Source organism: Sminthopsis crassicaudata, chromosome 3 (assembly GCF_048593235.1).
Source record: "Sminthopsis crassicaudata isolate SCR6 chromosome 3, ASM4859323v1, whole genome shotgun sequence".
Lineage (NCBI taxonomy): Eukaryota > Metazoa > Chordata > Mammalia > Dasyuromorphia > Dasyuridae > Sminthopsis > Sminthopsis crassicaudata.
In genome coordinates, this window is record NC_133619.1 from 415,666,295 (window position 1) to 415,688,244 (window position 21,950).

Here is a 21,950-nt window from a genome sequence, read left to right on the forward strand (position 1 = left end):
TTGGAGAAACAGCATTCTTGGTGGGGCAAAATTCATACTGTTAATGTTATCCCTGAACTTTCATCACTCTCTTGCAAGGCTCTCATTTCTTTCTTCATTTTTCTTCTCTCTCCCTTTTAAGATCCTTTTTTGAACTCTTCCAAGAAAGCCCTTTCACCTAGAGATCAGTTCATATTCTCCTTTGAGGCTTCATCTGCAGACATTTTTATTTGCTGTACTCTTCCGGGTTTGTGTTCTGGGTTTCCCTGTCTCCATAGTAACTCTCTATGGTCTATGGGCTTTTTGTTTGTTTGTTTGTTTTTTTCTTTTTTGTCCATTTTTAAAGGTTGAGATTTGTTCTTAGAGCACAGGGGAGATTGCTCCAAGCTTACTCTGAGGGCAATGGGGCTTCTTATGGATTGAACTAGAGCTGGTGCTGCAGGCTTTCTGTGCTGAGTGACCTAGCCAAGTCCTGACTATTTTGCTAGGGTTCAGGGGTTCACAATTTGCCTTTTGTGATTGCATTGGAGGTTTACTGATCTTGCATTCTGAACCGGGATAGAGTAACCAACAATGCTGCATTTTGTTTGCAAGCCATCCTGCCTTGGACTTCACTATACTAGACCTCCCCTCACCAAACCTGCGCTGAGTTTTGTTCCCCTCTGCCCAATTAAGAAAGACCTTTCCTGAAGTCCTTCCAAGATATCTTAAGCTGGAAAATTATTACCCTCCAAATGTTTGTGGGTTCTGTCACTCCAAAATCCATTTAAAGACTTGATCTAGTGTTGATTCTGAGGGAAGCCAGGAAGAGCTCAGACAATGTCTTCTCTCTGCCATCTCCCTTAATATTTCTAGGAGGTTTTTCCAATGACCAACATTTGTTTAATTTTTATAATATTACCAACATCCCTATCCCCATAACATCCTTCCTTTTCTTCACCTAGATATATAAGGATTTCTTACTTAGCAAATGAGACAAAGACAAGAGTTACCACCCCCATTCATTCCCTTGCAAATCTGTGGTTATATGTAAGAGGCATGAGCTGGGATATCATGAGGTTGAATATCAGAATGGTTCTTTGAGCTCCCTGACAGCAAGGACCATTGTATTGCATTGTTTTGTTTTGTCTTTCTTTGTATCCCCAATCTTAGCACAATGTCTGGCACATAGTAAGTGCTTAATAAAAGCTTGTTGGTTTGAATTAATTCTGCTGACATACTGGTCTTTTTGTTTGTGGCAGCTAGGTAGCACACTTGATAGATCACTAGACTTGAAATCAGGAAGACTCATTCTTAAGCTCAAATCCAGCCTCAGGTACTTCCTAGACCCTGGCCAAGTCACTTAATCCTATTTGCCTCAATTTCCTCATCTGTAAAATGAGCTGGAGAAGGAAATGGAAGACCACTCTAGTATCTTTAACAAGAAAATTCCAAATAAGGTCACACAAAGAGTGGTACACAACTAAAATGGTACAATGGAGGGGGTGGTTAATTCAGGGAGAAGAGATGGGTTTGGCTGACATATTTTATGATTGATAGATTGATACTACCTTGAGCCTAGACAGAAATGTTTTCTAATTGGTTTTAGTAACAGGTTATTCTCTTCTCTTCATCAATTAGAAAGCATATAGGATTTCAAGCTCTGAATAAAGGGTATCTTTATACAACTGTATTTGCTTTGTGTCAGTTGGTGAAGGAGTTTATTGGTTATTTTTTATAAGAAATTTTATAAGGAATCAATATATTCCCTAGATCATTTCCATGACCCAAGTTCTCATTTCTCCACACTTTTCTGTGAGTTATATATATAGTCTAGACAGAGAGTACTTAGCCAACTAGATGTAAATTTCTTCCAAAGTTTCCTAGAAAATACCATTCCTTATTAGCAACAAGAAATGGTCTACTTGTCAGAGTAACCTTATGTAGAGCACAAGTACACAAAGATAAGTAAGATTTTTTTTCTTGCATTGCAGAATCTTACAATTATAAATCATTAAGTATTTTTATAAATGTATGCCATGTTCAGTAGAAGTTCTGATAGTCACAAGAAAACAGGACAGTTGGGTCAAACTGTATTCCTAAGGGTTTGGTTGTTAGGTTATCACATATACTAAGTCTGTTGGGGCAGTGAAGATTATTTCCTTGAACTTATTGATTTAAGACATATTTGTTTATTTCCCGTACTGGCTAAATAAAATGTTGATTTTCTCTGATTGAAAATGAATAAGGTAAATCTAGAGCAGGAAATAGCTTGTGAGTCCTTAAGATTATTATTTTTTTCACTGTCATATTTGTTTCAATAGGATAATCCTTCAATGCCTGGAAATTATTTATTTAGTTTATGGATGGTCTATGTGTCATTAAATAAACATTGTCTCTTGTATCATTAAGCTCATGATTAAAAATAGGAACTACTCCCAAAATCCATTAAGTATTTCTCAAAAGACTGAGAAAAACAAACCTTATTTGGTACCAGATTAATTTCCTATTCAAGAGCTTTGACTAGATTAAATAAAGATATTTTGAGCAAGAGAAACCAAATAAATTTTGCTACAGTCCCTGCTGAATATTATTTCTTGAGGTAATTGTAAGGATGCCACTTTGAAGATTTGAATTCTTAAAACTCTTTTGAGCTCTTGAAGACCTCTCTAACAAGCTTGCCTGTTCTGTTTGTTTTTTTTAAAATAAAGATGTAGCTAATACAATAATTATTTAATATGACAAAACAATTTTGAATTCATGGTTCTCCTATCTCCTATGTAAAACTAACTCTGCAACAGACTCAAAGACTTCCCTGTGTCTCTGTGTGTCTGACTCCATCTATTTCTCTTGTACTCAGTATTAGGTCAAGTCAGTGGAAAATGGAGAATAAAAACTTTGGAGGGGTGGGTGACCTGCCCCTTCATGCTAGCCTTTTGCAGAGTCCCAGTGGAGCTCCCCATAGCTACAGGAAGTGAAGAGACTTAATTCCCAGAGGCTTCTGCAGCTGTGGGGCTTAGAAAGGCCACATTCCTGGACCTCCATTCAATTATCCTGAGCAACAAAACCCCAAACATCTGAGTTTTCTTTTTTTAAAGTAAGGTTCTGACTCTTCACCTCCTAAAGGACATTTGTGTGATCCCATCTATTTTAAGAACCAAACAAACTGTTCCCAGGTAAGCTATCAACAGAGGCCATTCTTCTCCAGCAGCCACAGTAAATAATCAGCACCATGAAAATAGGTTGAAAAAAAATAATGTCAAACTGGAAGAAGGCCAAGATTTACACATTCTTACTGTTTGCTATTTCCTGCTAGTAAAATTTCATAACTCTTGGGATTTGAAACAGATTTGATAAAAATTCTTATTAATTATGCATAAGAAAATGTTTACTAGTTTGAGAAGCCACAAAACCTTGATTCTTGAATTCAATTAGTAACCAGCTCTGTATTTTAAAAGCTACTTCTTGTTTCTAAAGCTAGGTAAACTGAGCTAATAGGTCAAAGTATGTTTACTACTGTTGTTCTTAAATAAGCCAAGTTGACTTTAAGAGCTTTTAGAAGAAGCAAAGATTTTAAGTAAAAGAAACAGTCTAGATTGAGACACCAAGCCTTTTAACTGTTAGAACTATTACATTTCTCTTTTGCACTTCAGAGCTCAAACACAAAATAATTCAGAGCTTTCAGGGGAGATTCAAGGGCTCATCACTGGAAGGCACATTAATTCTTATTATAATGTCACTAGGTACATTGCAATGTACCTAGGTCACTAGGTACCATTAAGTAAACTACCATTCCCTGAGCATTAAACAGTACCCTTGGGACCTGAAAAAGTTCTCCCAAAGAATGACTACATCTCTGAAAAGTTATTGCCCACTCTATAGAAAGGGAAGATCAGCTCTAATATATTTTAAGCCAAATCTGGTTCCTGAATAGTAAACATCCTAATTGCAACAATGCCTTTGACAAATGTTTTTAGTATATTAATGTGGATCAAGTGACCAGTAGTCATTAAGAGGAAGAGTTTTAACCAAAAGATGGCTCTCTGCTCCTGCAGCTTTCTAATCTAAAGTGAGGATATGCATTCAGACATAACAAATGGCCAGGAAATTTAACAAAGACAGGGTATATAGAGAATCAAGTGTATTTGTTAACTACATGAGAATATCCCAATGTAAATGATTCTTGGGGCAGCAATATGGTGCAGTGTATAGAGCACCAATCCTGGGCAAGTCACTTAACCCTAATTGCCTTGCCAAAAAAAGTATATTACTCACTTAAAAATTATTTTTGTCACCCTTTATTTTGTGTGCTTTTTGAGAGGAGTTGGGAAAGGAGGAGAAAGGAGAGGTATAAACAGAGTGATAGTAGAAGAGAAAAGGACTATAGAAGAAGATATGCTTGAATCAAAGAGAAAGCAAAAAAAAAAAAAAAAAAAAGAAAGAAAGAAAAGAAAGAGAGCAGAAAATAGAGAACTAAAGGTAAAGCCTAGAGAATCATTTCACCCATTAATGAATCACCTACTATGGGCCAGGTATTCTGCTTGATGTGGGAATACAAAGAAAAGGCAAAGACTGTTCCTGATCAGAGTTAGATAAGTATATTGTTATTCCTCCTGGACAGAGCAAAGACTATCCTCAGCTCTTTACCCACCCTTCAGTGACTCATCTCCACTCTGCTTCTGATAATAATGGGCAAACAACCAGTTACAGCAAAAACAAATAAATAAATAAATAAATTTTAAAAATCAATATTTATGTCTTAAACACGTCAGCCAAATAGCTTCTAGATGATAATAACGCCTTTTCTGCCTTAGGTTACTTTGTGATATACTTCTAATCAATTGACAACCTGTGTGAGCTGTACTGTGGTAGTTGCATCAATAAGCCACCTACCTTGGCATATATGGACTCCAGAGATTTCACTGTGAATGAGACCTTAGAAACCATCTAGTCCCACCTTCTAGTTTTACAGATGAGGAAACTGAGGTCTGTGAAGTTACGTGAATTGTCTAAACTCACACAGTTATAGTGGCAGCTCTGAAATTTGAACCTAGGTCTTCTCCTAACTTTCCCCCCAATGCATAGTGTTACCTCTTCCCAAAGGTGGCAATACAAGCCCATTGTCATCCAGAATTGGCCAGACCCTTGGCAGATTATTATTATTATTATTATTAGTGAAGGATTCTGTGTTTTAAATAGACCTAGCCATGCTTAAAGGGATTTAGGAACTAACCCATGGAGCCATGGGCAAGGTACTTTGCTTCTTTGCCTCTCTTATCTGTTTTGGGGGATTATTAATATATTTGCTGGAATCAGGGCTGGTAATAGGAACGTACTCTGAAGATAGAAGAAACAGCTAAGTGACACAAATGATAAAGCACCAGCTTTGAAGTCAGAAAGACCTGAGTTCAAACAGCCTCAGAGAATTACAAACTAGCTGTGTGACCCTGAGCAAGCCACTTAATCCTAATTGCCTAAAAAAGTATAGAAAATGGGATTATGAGGTAAAATTAAAAGAACTGAAAGTTATTAACATGGAAAAAAGAAAAGTCAAGGGAATTTATAAATGTCCTTCTCCAACATTATTGTGTTGTTGTTATAGAGCTGCCTGATGCCTAATGGGACTCAGTAAAGACCAGGATTGGTATTCCATCTCTGGATACTTGCTTATTGTGGGGCCCTGGGCAAGTCATTTAACTTTTCAGCTCTTGTATTGACCCTATGTAGACTGCTATACAGAAAATACTTTATCAATCCAGAAACATTTATTGAATGTGTACTTTGTATCTGATACAAAGTAGACATTCAATAAAGCCAAGGAGGTTATAGGCAGAGCAGAGCTGGAGAGAATTCCAGGTATGGGGAACAGCCAGAGAAAATTCCCAGCTTTAGTATATTGATTCAGAAAACCATCTATTAACATTATGTGCTATTTTGTATTTATTTTTTTTATTTTCCAATTAATTTTAATCTGGTTCTATTGTACTAAGGATTGTTCCTTCTCCAGTATTTGACCCTTCTGATCTAGTATATATGAAAGGTTTTAATGAACTATTGAAAATAGAGAAAGATTTTAAAATATGAGTCTTCTAAATTTAGCCTTCTCATGACCTCCCTGAAGCAATGTCTATGTAAACCAAAGATAACATTTATCTGGGTGTTTTGTCTACATGAGCAGTTCTTCCCTTGGTGTATTGAAGAGACCTAATAGGTATTTTCTAAACAATGGAACACTTAGAACAATTTAATATTTGTCCTTAAGCATCTTTTATATAAACATATCCATTCACTTATGGTCAAATTCTGAACTTTTAAATTTTCAAAGTTTTTACTAATAGGACTATCTTATTCTTTATTAATCAATAGAAATTGCTTTGTAACCCTTAGCAATATTGGGGCTTCTTGGACAAGATTTATATATGTGGGGAAAAAAACATGTTAGTAAAAAAAATTCCTTTATACTTGATCAGCTTACATTTCAGAGGTCATATTAAACTTCAGCAAGCTAGAAAATTCAGTTGTTTAAAGCATGATGTGGGTTTCCTAGAAACAAAGGGGGAAGGGATTATAAAACAATTTATACAAGTTAAAAGCATGTACATTTAGAGCCACAACTAGCCTCTGCCAGATTCAGTTGAGTGAATAGAGGTTGGAAAGAAAGTAGCACAAAAGCACAAAAGCCACAGGGCTTTCAAGAACCATTTACTAAACTTTCAGTATGGACATCTTCATCTCAGAAATTAGCAAATTCTATAAATCAGGCTTGATTTCTAACTATGTTGACTATCTAAAACTGAAGTAGTAATGGAGAAAAATTAATAATGCAGGTTAAACTTAACTGTGTATCATATGTATTTGTTTTTTCCAGAGAGCTGATTAATATTTACCATCAAACCCCTGGGAGAATACCAAGGACAATACTACCATTGGTGCCATCAGGGCTGATCAGCCCCCAGAGAGAACCCCTGTTTGGGAGGAAAGTGACATAACTGAGACAAGGAACTAGAACAAGATTATTGCAAGGAAGAAGTGTGGAAGTGAAAGGAAGGAGAATTATACCCTACCCTACCATGTTACCTGAAGTAAAATTCTATTCAATTTATGTTACTTACTGCTCTGAGGACACTCAACTTCGAAAAGTCCAGATCTTTAGAAATCCTTGATTTTTACTTTTAAAATATTTACTTTATTTCCTCAAATTAAGCCTGAACCTGTCTTTATTAAGTATCTACTTGTACCAACTAAGCATTTGCTTGGCACTGTGCTAAATGCTGGGGAGACAATAAAAAGAAAGACAATCCCTGCCTTCAGAAATTTTACAAACCAGTGGAGAGGAGACCACACACAAAATGTGTCAGGAAAGTGGGGTGAAGGTTTGGGGTGGAAGGCAGAGTAAAATGATGCAGAAAGTACAGTTTCTGCTCTCTCTAAAGGAGAGCTTTGGGAGGAGCTTGGTAATCTACCCTCCAGTTCTCCAATCAGAGAGGAGAGAAGACTGAGGGAGGTCAATCAAGACAAAGCAGGAACTCCCTTTATCAATGCATGTCTGTACATGCACTGGGAAAACAAATTCAAAAATGAAATGCTCCTTCTACCAAAGCTATGATTCTACTGGGATGGAAAGAAGTAGGAGAGGGGGGTACACCAGAAAAATTCAGGAATGGTTTCCAGTTAAGTCATGGTGATAATCTAAAGACCAATCTTGGTCTAAAAACCAAGTTTAATGAGGTATATTACTGGAAGAACAAACACTGGACACTGATCTTTTTTCTGTTTTAATGTATGAAAAATTCCCACTAAGGATTAGAGTGTGTAATCAATCATGTGTGTTGTTGAAGGGAATAGGCAACAGATGAGATCAATGATCTTTGAACTAGTGAAGCAAATTAAAGCATGCTTGCTATATTTATCCAACATGTTTACTTGAGCTCACTAAAGTCAATATATGTCATTCACTATGAATTTAAAGCAAAAATTCAAAATATGAGCTAACACAATGATTTTATGCAAAAAATTGGTAATAGAATTCCTTGGAACCTGGAGAAAGAAACCCCAAGGAAATCTTGTAAGTGTGGAGGAAAGATTGTAAGTAAAGGGAACTGGCACATCATGTCCAAAGTAAGTTCAGCAATTTTCCCAGCTTGCTGAATTGTGGGAACTTAGCTTTTCCAGGGAATAACTATGTTATTTTTAACATTTTTATTATACTATTTGTCAAGGCTGTCTCAAGAGAATATCAACAATCAGTTTCAAACAGAATTTTTTTTTTTTTTTTTAACCACAAACACTTCTCCACATGTGATTTGGAACATCTGGCCTGTTCAAGTGTTCACCCCATGCCAGGATGATGTGGCATTTCATTATTACTGATTTAAATATCCATGATCCTACTATTCATGCTGTAAGTAAAGTTGGGCAAAGATAAAGTAACAGTTCCATCTCCACATTTACCCATCCTGTGTTTTGGTCCCACGTTTATTCTCAAGAAAAGATGCTGACACTGTAGAGCACGATGAGGCAGCAGAGCACTGGGGCCTCACTGCCACATTCCTTGCATTGTTCTGATTTGAGATTTATATAGACATCATACTCTCAAAGGTTAGATATAAAAATCTGGGCATGGAACAGAAATCATTGAAAAGAAGCATTTATAATAAACATCCCATATAAATTGTTTTTGAAAAGAAGCAAACTCTCTCTCTCTCTCTCTCTCTCTCTCTCTCTCTCTCTCTCTCTCTCTCTCTCTCTCTCTCTCTCTCTCTCTCTCTCTCTCTCTCTCTCTCTCTCTCTCTCTCTCTCTCTCTCTCTCTCTCTCTTTCTCTCTCTCTCTTATTTCTGTCTTGATTTCAGTCTCTCTCTTTTTTGGCTCTCTGTTTCTCTCTCTTTGTCTCTCTCCATGTTTGTGCTGTGTCTAGGTCTGTCTCTCTCTTTGTTTTTCCTGACTTTTTGTCTTTCTGTCTCTGTCCTCTTTTTCTCCTCTCTCCTCCTCTTTTTTTCCTCTTTTTCTTCCTCCTTTTTTCCCTCCTCCTCCTCCTCCACCTCCTCATCCTCTTTTTCTTCCTCTCTCTCTCTCTTCTGTAATTCTCTTCTAAAATATTTCTACATTATGAAAATAAATTATAAATGAAAATGAAAATTATTATTGGGAAAAGAATAAAGAGAAAATGAGCTTATTCTCTCTGTGAGAGATCCAAGACAATATAAGGCTCTAAAAATAATATTCAGATGAATTAACAATTACTTTGGAAGCATGGAGCTAAAATATTATTTCATGCAAAAAATATCTGAAGGCTTTTAATGCATTGTAAGTTCAATAGAAGTCAACAGTATACTCTGGCAATTCAAAAAGAAGTTAGTGTAATCTTAAGGTGCACAATGAGGCATGGTGGAGTGATAATCCATGGACATAACAAGCCCACAGGTCAGGTGACCACTTGTGTACTGTGCCCATTTCTGGGCACTACCTTTTTGAAGAGCATTGACAAAGTGGAAGTGGTCTTCAAGATTTTGAGTGCACAATAGACCACGCCCTGTAGAGATCAGTTGAAAAAACCAAAGATGCTTAACCAGGAGAAAAGAAACTTAGAGGGGACCTGATAACTATCTCCAATATTTGAAGTGCCATTATGTGGAAGAAAGATTAGTCTTGTTTAGCTTTCTTCAAAGAACAGAAATATGAGTATTGGGTGGAAATTCTGGAAAAAGGTATAGATTTGGCTCCATATAGTGCAAAATTTCCAAACAATTAGAACTATTTCAAAATGAACCTGGCTGTTTTGAGGAGAATAATAATAATAACAGTAATAATAATAGATAGCATTTATGTAGTATTTTAAGATCTACAAAGTGTGTTACAAAAATTATTTCATTTTTAACTTCACAACAACCCTGAGAGGTAGGTACTATCTCCACTTTAAAGATGAGGAAACTGAGGCAGGCAGAAGTTAAGTTACTTGCCTAGGAACATAAAGCCAGTAAGTGCCTAACTTTGGATCTGAATTCAGGTCTTTTGTGATTCCAGATCCAGTAGTCTATTTACAACACCACCTATTTATTATCATTGGAGTTCTTCAAATAAAAACTATTTGTTGGGGATATGCTTGTTCAGTTACACTTTGTACTAGATGACCTCTGAGGTCATTCTAATTCCTTGTTTCAGTAATTCTGTGACTTAAGTATAGCTGTCCTTATCTCTAAGATTAGTTAGGATCTTAGTCCTAAAAAGTTGCAATGGAATGCAGACTAAGACCTGGGAATTACCTTACAAAGACCTGATCTATATACCTGGCTACGACCCAGAAGAGACATGAGGCTGATAACTTTGCATAGTCCTCCCTCATTTACAATTCATTTTCAAGTCATGGTATCACTCTCCTGATGTCATTGCTTTTCTTTAAGAACAAAGGACAAACAATAATGACAGAATCCTAAAATCTCAAATCAACAATTTAATTCAACCAAATTTAAAATATAAGTTAAATCCAATGTATGTATACATATTTATACAGTTATCTTGCTGCACAACTCTTAATTCAATGCACTTAATTCAATTCTTCTACAACATACCAGCAATTACTTAGTCTTTTGTATGACTATTTCTAATGAGGGCAAACTTTAAGTTTTGGAACTTTAGACGTTTACATTGGGCATTCTTAAATTGAAATGCATGTGTTTTTGTAATTTGTCTTTCCACCTTTCTCCAATCCCCCTCCTCACTCCATCTCACCAATACAGTAGTTAGATACATCATAGACTTTTGTTTCTGTTCAATCATTTCTATCATGTCCAACTCTTTGTGATCCCATTTGGGGATTTTTCTTGGCAAAGATACAGGAATTATTTATTTTATAGGTAATGAAACTGAGGCAAACAAGATCCTGACTTTTCCAGGATCCCACATATATATGTATGTATGTATGTATGTATCTCTCAGTAACATTTTATTTTTTCCTTAATTACATGTAAAAACTTTTTAACTTTTTTTTTTTTTTTATTTTGAGTTCCAAATGCTCTTGTCCTTTCATTCTTCTCCCCTCCCTGAGATGGTTAGCAATCTAATATAGGTTATACATGTCTAAAATAATGTTTTCAAACAGGGCTAAATACACTATTTGTGGTCACAGAAAAGGGGGAGGGATCCCTTCATCCTAACTGAAACAATGGAGTAGAGAGTACATTTCCCTAGATTAGGGGGTCATAATCTTTTTTATACCATGGGTCTCTTTGGCCATCTACTGAAGTCTGTGAAGCATTTTACAGAATAATATTATTTAAGGCACAACATAAATTCAGTAAGATCACAAAAGAAATCAATTATTGAAATACAATGTCAGACAATAAAATTTAGTAAATAAATATTATGTTCTGCTCATAAGGAGGTCACAATCTAATGGAGGAAACAACATGCAAAAAATGATGTACAAATAAACTATATATAGGATAAAATACAAATAACAGAGAAAAGGCATTAGTTAAGAGGGATAGGAAAGACTTCCTGAAGATTATGGGATTTTGGTTGGGACTCCGAAGGAAGCCAAAGAAACCAGGAGGAATTGAGGAGGAGAAATGGCATTTCATGCTTAGGGGACTGTCAGAGAAAATGCCTGGAAATGGAAGCCGTCTTGTACAAGAAGCAACAAGGAGGCAAGCTAATATCACTGGATTACAGAATATAGGAAGAAGTATAATATAGTGGCGGAGGTAGCTAGGAAGTACAGTGATTAGATGGCTGGACTTGCCTCAGATGCTTAGCTGTATGATCCTAGGAGACTCAATTTTTTCTATTTGCCTAGTTTTCTTATCTATAAAATAGGGACAATAATAGCACCGAAGTCCCAGGGTTGTGAGGATCAGATGAGATAATATTTGTAAAGCACTCACTACAGTGCTTAGAACCAGTAGGTACTAGATAAATGTTAGCTATTTTTATCAAGAATTTTTAAAAAAATAAGTTCAATAACTCCAAGTCAAGAATCCTTACTTTAGATTCCATCTTTAACTGGATAAAAATGCTTGTGGTTTTTGGTTGTACTGACTCTTGATAACTCCATTTGGAATTTTCTTAGCAAAGACATAGTAGTTTGCCATTTCCTTCTTCAGCTCATTTTACAAACGAGGAAACTGAGGTAAACAGAATTAAATGACTTGCCCAGAGAGCTAGTAAATAGCTAAGGCTGGGGTCTTCCTGACTCATGACTTAGCAGTATATTCATTTGTGCCATCTAGATGCCTGGATAAAAATGATCAACACTCATCTTTTCCACCAAGAAAACTTATCACAAAGTTTTTCAATATCAAGACTGAAATCTAAGCCAATCTTTGAACAAATGTAGATTTCTCGGTCACCTGAAGCATAACACTAAACTCAGATGCTTATTTTTTACATTTTATTTTGAAAACGGATTAATTATTTTTAAAGTTATTCTTTGGAATAACTGGTTGATAGAAAGCTGAAAGCTTCACTGAGTAAGCTATGGCAAATCATATTTTAAATCATTGCCTCTATAACTAGACATCTACATCAGTTCTCCATCTAAATGTCACAATGTGTTCCTAAAACATTCTTATTCTGCATAATTACTTCACAGTGGTGAATCTTTTAATATTTATTAGTTAAGTGATCTTGCTTCTTCCTTCAAGAGCAGTGAGGAACTATGGTATATTGAAAAAAGCACAAGATGGAAATGGGGTCTGGGTAGGGGGTGAAGGAGGGGGAAGGAAAGTCATTAGACTGGGGTTCTATCTGATCTCTGCTTTGAATTTCCTCTGGGGCCCCAAGCAAGACACTTCTCAAGGTTTCTACCTATTCTTAAAGTAAGGAGGTCAAAAGTCTAAATTTTCTAAAATTTCTAAAATTTTGTTCTAAAATTTCTAAATTTCTAAAATTCTGTGATAGAAATCAGTCAACCAATGAATATTAACATAATTATATAAAGATACTATTTTAGATGATAGGTTTACAAAGATAAAATAAAAAAGTACCTATCCTAGAGAAGTTTAAGTTTTATTGGGGAAAACCACATGAATCTATATAAGTATACTTATGTGAGACAATTGTGGGGGTGGGGAAGTCCTGTGGGTGAGAGGGAGGCATACTAGCAGTACCAGGGGTTTGAACCAAGAAACACTTCCCCCATAAGTCAGTGTTTGAGCTGAACTTCATTTTAAAAATTATTTAAATATTTTTTCTAATTACACATAAAATAATTTTTAACATTCTTTTTTAAAACTTTGATTTCCAAATTTGCTCCTTCTACTCACTCTCCTAATTGAGAAGGCAAGCAATTTGATATAGGTTTTACATATGTAGTCATTAAGCTGAACTTTAAAAGAAACAAGATTGATTTTAAGAGTCGATGTTAAGGAGGGAGTGCATTCAAAGGTATGAAAGGCATACTACACAAAAGCAAAGAGATGGCAAATAAAACATCCAGTATGAGGAACATACAAGCCATTTTGGGTGGGCCATGATAGAGGATATGAAAAAGAGTATGGTATATTAAGGCTTTGAAAAGTAAGTTGGAGATAAATAGCAAAGAGCTCTATGCTGCAAATAGAGGGATTGTATTTAATCCTAGGAAATATTAGGCAGCCATGAGTTTATTGAGTCATAGTCAGACTTGTGCTTAAGGAATATCTCTTTGTCAGTGGTATAGGGGAAATATTAGAGATAAAGAATGAAGTTAGTTATCCAAGGTTCTAGAAGTGGAAAATTGGCATTTGAACATAAACTCCCCATCTCTAGTTTAGCTTAAAAGCTCATATTGCCTATTAATAGATGATGCTAATATATGGTTTCTTAAGAGACCTGCAGAGACCCTTTTGTATTGTTGAATGGCCCTAATTTCTACTTGGGCTTCATTTCAGTGGCCAGAGTACTGAGAGAGTGACAGTTCAGGTTTACAGTTAGTGTCAATGATCAGACCTGAACCAAATCTTTTTTTTCCTTTCATGTCTTTTTTTTTTTTTTTAATAGTATTTTATTTTTCCAAATACGTACAAAGATAGTTTTCAACATTCACCTTTGAACAACCTTGTGTTCCAAATTTTGCTCCCTCTCTCCATTCTCCTCTACACAATAAGCAATCCAATATAGGTTAAACATGTAATTCTTCTAAACACATTTCTATATACATCATGTTGCCCAAGAAAAATCAGCTCAAGAAGAAAAAAATGAACAATTTTTCTTTGTAATTTTTTATTCATTTTAAATGTAAGTACAAAATGAGATATGGGGGAAAAAAGAACATTTTCAAAGCTCATTCAACTTTGCTTCCTTTTAGATTTTTTTTGTTCTCTTTTGTGTACTTTTTACTTTGTTTTTTTTTTTTTCTCCCTCATTCCCCCCCCCCCCCCCCCCCCGTGGCTGGGGTTAAGTGACTTGCCCAGGGTCACACAGCTAGGAAGTGTTACGTGTCTATAAGACCAAATTTGAACTCGGGTCCTCCTGAATTCAAGGCTGGTGCTCTATCCACTGCAACCCCTAGCTGCCCCTGTCTCATTCCTAATGATTATTTTTTTAAATCAACAAATAATAAACACAATCAAGATCTTGTATTATTTTCTACACATTTCTAGAGTTAGCTTAGTACTTGGGTGCAAATTGTTTAAATAATTGAGAGAAATAGGTCTTCTCCATTAAGCAACTGGTTATATTGCTGGGAGTGTGGGGAAAGCCTGCATTTTATCAGAGTGGGGAAGTAGGGCCAGTCGGGGTCTAGTTCAAACACTGAACCATGGAATTCTCCTATTTTTCTTTTAAACCCCAGGGTTATGATCTTCTTTTAGAACAGAACATATTGTTTTTAAGGAAAACAGAAATATGTAGTATCATGTTACAAAATAGTTTCAAAAATAGCCCCATTGCTTCCTAATTAGCTGCATAACAGTAGTCACACATGTTCACAAGAGGAGGTCATAGTCCTTGAAAGTCCATATAGAGTCACATTAAAAAAAAAAAAAAAAATATGCTTATATACACACCTGACTCATAATACTGCTTAGGACTGATAATTCTAGCAAATGTTTTATTTTGGATTTTTTTTTTATTATTATTATCATTTGTTGTGAGGTTTTGGGTTTTTTTTAATTTTTTTTTTTGAAATTCACACATCATTTAAGTTAGATGAGCTACTATTGTGTGAAACATCTAGGATCATAAAATCTATGATTGGAAGGGATCTTATTGTAGAGAAATGCTATAGTGAGTTCTTTTGTAAAGCAAATAATTTATAAATATCTGGTTTTATAGGTTAGGATTTGTGTATATCTGGTTTTCTAAAAGTGGATCAAAACTTTTAGATGGAAATATAACTAGCTGTAAGGTCATTCATAAAAAGTTATCATCATTGGTATAGGAGATGTACCATAACATGGTATTTTCAAAGATTGGTCTGAGGCTGGTACTCCCTCTCCCATCCTCCATTCATGTTTTAATTGATTATGTTTTTGGAACTCAGGGTTTCAGATGTCTGATTCTCTTCAGTAGCAATGTGATGACATTCAGTCAAAAAAATGAAGTGTTCATTAAGGATTGTATAGTTGTAATGAGAGAGATCTGGTTAAAATGCTAACGTGAAAAAAGAATAAAAGATCCCAATGTTCCTACTTATGTCCTGACAAGAGCCAAAAAGAGATATTAGGTGAAAAAAGGAAAAAGTTAAAGAAATCCAAATGGAGACATTACTAAACTTCTTCATGTAGTGCAGGATTATACAAAAAAGACGTGGGAGTTGTTAGTGATGGAAGAAAGATCCCATTAGAAAGCCAGTGGGAGCTCAAGTGAACTGGTCAAGAGCCTGCAACAACAATGCTGATATCTTATTGGGGACGGAAGATGGTGGTAGTATCCTGATTGGGAAGTCCCGGGGGTATAGAAAACCACAGCAGTACACTGATTAGATACCTGAACCAGTATGCAGATATATCTGGAAAGAGAAAGACAGAGGAGTCTGGGAATTTGAGATAAAGATTAAATAGGTTCTGTTCACACCCTACACAAAAGTGCATGAGAAGGTAGTCTAATCTTGACAAAAAGGCCCAAATAAGGAATTGAGCCTGGAAATGGCAACAAATAAAAGAAGATACAAGCACTATGGGAAAATACAGTAGGTCTGCCTAAAGCATTGCCTCCAATGAAAATCCAGAAAAAGATGCAAGTAGAGATTCAAGGAAACAGTGACTTGGCCATTTGGAAGAAATGAAATAAGGGATAAGAGAAATAAGACCTTTGGAGAGGAAAAAAGTATATGTATACATATAAATATATATCAAATATGACACACATATCAAATCTTTTTTGTTTCCTCCTGCAAAATATATCTCACACTTCACTTACATTGTCACATCCTTAGTTCAGATTTTCATCACCTCTTGCTTCAACTACTGGGAGAACCTTCTAATTGAACTTCCTCCCTCATCTTCCAACTACAAACCAGCCTCTTTTCAGTTAATGGGATTTTTATAAATCATAGATCTAACCATGTCCCTCTTCTCAATAAACTTCAATCTCTCTATTGCATCATTTTAAATATAAACACCTTCATAACCTAGCCCTTTTTTATCTTTACAATCTTACACTTTTCTCTCTTCTAACCACCACTCTACAAGCCAGCCATACCCTGGGCTCCCTGCTGCTTCTCACATTTTTTTCTTTCTTTTTTATAATAATAACATTTTTTCAAAATACATGCAAAAATAATTTTCAACATTCACCCTTTCAAAACCTTGTGTTCCAATTTTTCCCTCCCTCCCCACATCTCTCTTCCCTTAGACAACAAGTAATTTAATATAGGTTAAACATGTTCAATTCTTCTAAACATATTCTTCACCTTTATGCTGCATAAGAATAAGATATCTCAAAAGGGAAAAATGAGAAAAAAGCAAGCACACAAATAACAGAAAAAGGAAAAATACTATGCTGTGATTCACATTCAATCCCCTTCAGTCCTCTCCTTGAATGCAGATGGCTCTCTCCATCACAAGTCTATTGGAATTTATTTGAATCACTTCACTGTTGAAAAGAGCCACATCCATCAGAATTGATCATCATATAATCTTGTTGCTGTGTATAATGATCTCCTGGTTCAACTCACTTCACTTAGCCTCAGTTCATGTAAGTCTCTCCATCCTGCTGATCATTTCTTATAGAACAATAATATTCCATAACAATCATAGCCCATAACTTATTCAGCCATTCCCCAACTGATGGGCATCCATTCGGTTTTCTGTTTCTTGCCACTACAAAAAAAGCCTCATCCCTCACATCTAATCTCCATCACCAGTCTCTGCTTCTGTACTGGCTATCTGCTTTGTTTGGAATGTTTTCTCTCTTCATTTCCACCTCTAAGCTCATGCAGCTTCCTTCAAAACTTCTCAGACATCATCTTCTGGTGGGAGACTTCCCAGTTCCCCCAGTCCAAGTTCTGGCATTAATTCTACCCCCATCTATACAGTCTATATCTTGTATGTAATTGTGGGCTTAAAGATGAATGGGACCTAAGAAGTGATCAGATTCAACTCCATTATTTATAGATGAGGAATTAGAGATCCTAGGATGGTTAACCAAGGTCATATAGGTGAGAAGCACATAAAATAGGATTTCAATCTAGGTCTTCCATGTCCAGACCTCTTTTCTTTTAACAGCATCTCTTCATAACTATCAAAGTTGTGAATTGATAAAAGGCATTTATTGGCTTTTGCAGTTTAGAAATGTAGGGAGTGTAATGGAGTAAGGTAAAACTTCCAGAGGAAGTCATTTAGAGTTGTCTTACACATAATTATTTTTGTAGTCTTCAATTCTTTTCATGGGGGAACTTAAAAAATTTTCAAGAATACTGTCCTGCCCATGCTATCTACACTTATCCTAAGGGCTTCCCCAATAATTTCTATCATGATAAGATGCAGGTGGCTCTATTATATTATCAATATGGATATTCTTCCATAAATGAGATACCTCAGAACCTATCTACACCAACCTATGTCCTTATAAAATTTCCATACAGTATCCTGGGGGCCTTTCTCACATTCTTATCACATCGATGGAATGATATTAGAGAGAGCAGGATGTCCACTGATTTTATATAAATGACAGCATTTTCATCATATAAATCTAGGGGTTTGGGACTCTCTTGCTATTCTTCCTCGTATCCTTGGAGCTCCTTAGTAAAAAGTTGGAATTATACCTCTTCATAGAAGATCAAATCTTTGCCCCCTCCGCTTTCTCCTCATCCATTCTTACTACCCCTATATAGACTATGAATTTAGCCAAGTGCTTTCTGTGTGAGAAAACACAGACCATCTCACTATCTGTCACAAGGAATTATAAGTCTGAATGAGTGAATGAACAAAAGAGCATTTATGAAACACTGTGTTAAATTCTGGGGATTCACCATGTTAAATTCTAGGGATACAAGTGCAAAAAAGCAAATGTTTAGCCAAGTTGATACTAAAATTGTCTTTACTCCACAGTGCATTATCCACCAGATTGTTATTTTCTGGCAAGAAAATGTTCCTCTGGCAAGGAAAGGTACCAAGATCAAAGAAAATCACTGCATATGACTAAAAAATAAACCAAATGAAAGCTGTTTCTGAGAGGCATATGCATTGGATAAGGGGAAGAATTCTTTCCACTACATCATGGCAATCATCTTGAATCATCATTCATTTTACAAATGAGGAAACTGAGGAAAAGGGAGGTTAAATTCTGTGACAGGATTTGAACTCAGGTTTTCCTATTCTGAATTCAGGAAATCCTACTTTCCAGTGATCATCACCACACATCCTTTGGAAATGGCAGTCATCTTAGTACACAAAAGGGAATGTGTTTCCATTTCTACAAAACATTAGTAATGCTTGAAAAAAAATTTTTAATGTAAACCTTGACTGATGTCTGACGTGGACTGGAAGGTTAAATGAAACATATGGTGTCTTCATTTGTGGTTTTTCCCAGTGGAAAGAACAAAGTGGTTGATAGATTTCCTTCCTTTTTATAACATCTTAACTCCCAAGTGTTTTTCATTTAAAGTTACCAGATTCCATTAATTTTTCAGATACAAGTCAACTTGTGCCAACCAGTAAGGACAATGGTTATTTAACAAATTAGAAATAATCAAGACTAGACTCCACATCTCTCCCCACTTCCTGGATTTGGATGACTAACTGAGGTTAGACCTCTAACAGTTCTGTTGTCATGGGGATGCCTGTGTGTTTCAATTTATAACTGCAGCAAGGGGAAGATGATGTTTCCAACAGAAAGCAGCATCAGGGTCCAAATGTCTGTGTGTAGTTAGGACATAGGAGAATAATCCTTATATAATAATAGTAGCAATAATAATTGTAATGATAATTATTTTTACTAGCTGGTAACTACCCTGATTTTCAAGTTAAACAAAGCTACTTTTTTGTTTGGGAAAACACTTTATCCTGAAGGATAATTTCAACCAAAATAAGGATACTTGGAGCTGGTGTACACTTTTATATTTTACTTCTGAAAATTTTGCTGAAGAAGTTCAGCTCTAAATATGAATGCAAATTTAGTTAATTTGTACCTTCACATCACTCAGGTGCCTGGTGGTGCAGTAGATAGAGCTTCAGGTCTGGAGTCAGGAAGACCTGACTTCAAATCTGGACTCAGACTTTTATTAGCTATGTGACCCTGAGCAAAACAATTAGCTCTGTTTGCCTCAGTTTTCTCATCTGCAAAAAAAAGCTAGAGAAGGAAATAGCAAACCACTCTGGTATCTTTGCCAAGAAACTTCCAAAAAGGGTCATGAAGAATTGCACACCACTGAAAGATTGAACAACAAGAAAAGCCCCATATCATACAACTCATTATGGAACTTCCTTTAAGTGCACTGGACCAGACTCTTCTAGAATTAGTCCATCCTCCAAGTGATGATTTCACTATGATCTTACTAGTCAAAGGATAATCAAGTCTTAACAAAATCTTAATTAAATCTAAATATGAGATTCCATTCTTTGGGAAGATACCGTTTAGGAATTACCAAAATTCAAGTGTTAAAACAAAACAATTTTTAAAAGTCACATTGAATTTAATACCAACCTCTCCCCATCTCTTCCATAACCCTTTCAAGCAATTACCTTTTAGATCAAATATCACTATTTGTGTCAGTGTGGCACCACCATTTACTCAGTCTATCATATTTAATACTTTGGTTTTATCTTTGATTCTTCCCTCACTGGTCCTTCTAAACATCTACGTAGCGCATATGTTGTTCCTCTCTATTTCTACTCTCATCACCCTGCCATAGGCCCTCCTTACCATTTGTTCTAGATTTTTGTCATAGCCTATATACCCCTCACTTTCCAATGCCTCAAACACCAGAATAATATGGAATCATACATTCCTCTTCCATTAAAAATCTTTTTTTCATTTAATTTTTATATTTTTCTTAATTTCATGTAAACAAAAAATTTACACTTTAATTTTGTTTAAGTTTTTAACTCTCTCCTTTCTTTTCTTCTCCTTGAAAAGGCAAGGAATTTGAATGTAGATTATACATGTGCAATCATCCCAAACATTTTCACATCAGTTATGTTTCCAAAAACAAACAAACAAACAAACAAACCAAAAAAAAAAACCCAAAACCAAATCCAAAACAAAAAGTTTCAAATGTATGCTTCACTCTGCACTAACTCCATTGGTTCTTTCTTTGGAGAGGTATAGTATCTTTAATCACAAGTCTTTCACAGTTGTCGTGGATCATTATATTGCTGACTTAGCTATTAACAGTTGATGATTATACAATATTGTTGTTAACTATGTGCAATGTTCACCTGATTGTGCTCATTTGACTTTGTGTCAGTACGAGTAAATCTTCCCAGGTTTTTCTTAAAGAAGCATTCTTCTCCACACTTATAGCACAATAATATTCCATCACAATCATATATCATAATTTGTTTAACCATTTCCCAACTTATGGACATCCCCTCAATTTCTAGTTGTTTGTTACCACAAAAAAGCTGCTATAAATATTTTTGTATATATAGATATTTTTCCTTTTTCTTTAATCTTTTTGGTGTACACACCTAGTAGTGGTATTACTGGGTTAAAGAATATGCACAATTTTATAAACCTTTTGGCACAATTCCAAATTGCTCTCCAGAATGGTTGGATTGGCCCATAATTCCACCAATAATGCATTAGTGCCTCTATTTTCCACATCCCATTTTACTTTTCTTTCATGTTAGCCAATCTATAGGTGTGAGGAGGTACCTCAGAGTTGTTTTAATTAGTATTTCTCTAGATAATAGCAATTTAAAACATTTTTATATGACTATAGATTCTCTGGATTATAAAGAAAGCAAGGGAATTCCAGGGAAATATTGACTACACTAGCCTTTAACTGTGTGAATCACAACATATTATGACAAGACTTCAGAGAAAGGAGTACCAGATATATCTTACTTGTCTCCTGAGGAACTTGTATGTGAGTCAAAAAGCAACAGTTAGAACTAAATATAGAACAATTTATTGATTCAAGATTGGGAAAAGAATATGACAAGTATGTATATTGTCTTTTATATGGAGAGTATATCACGTGAAATATCAGGCTGGACAAACCAAAAGCTGGAATAAAGTTTGTAGAAAGAAATATCAACAATCTCAGACATGCAGATGATACCATTCTGAGGACAGAAAGTAAAGAATCAAGAAGTCTCCTGATGAGGCAAAAGGAGCAAAGAATGGCAGAGGATGAGATGGATAGAAACTGTCATGGGAGTTATAAATATGAACTTGGACAGACTTTGAGAGAGTATGAAAGACAGAATTTCGCATGCTATAGTCATGGAGTCATAAAAAGATTTGAACATAGATGAAAAAACTATACATACATTCCATCCATATTTGAATAGAACGGTTGAGATAAATGATTTATTGCTACTTTTAAACACAGCAATGTGTCCAAAGGATAAATTCTCATTTGTTTGTTAATTATGTTTCTTTAAAATATCAAATCTGTCTTCCTTTA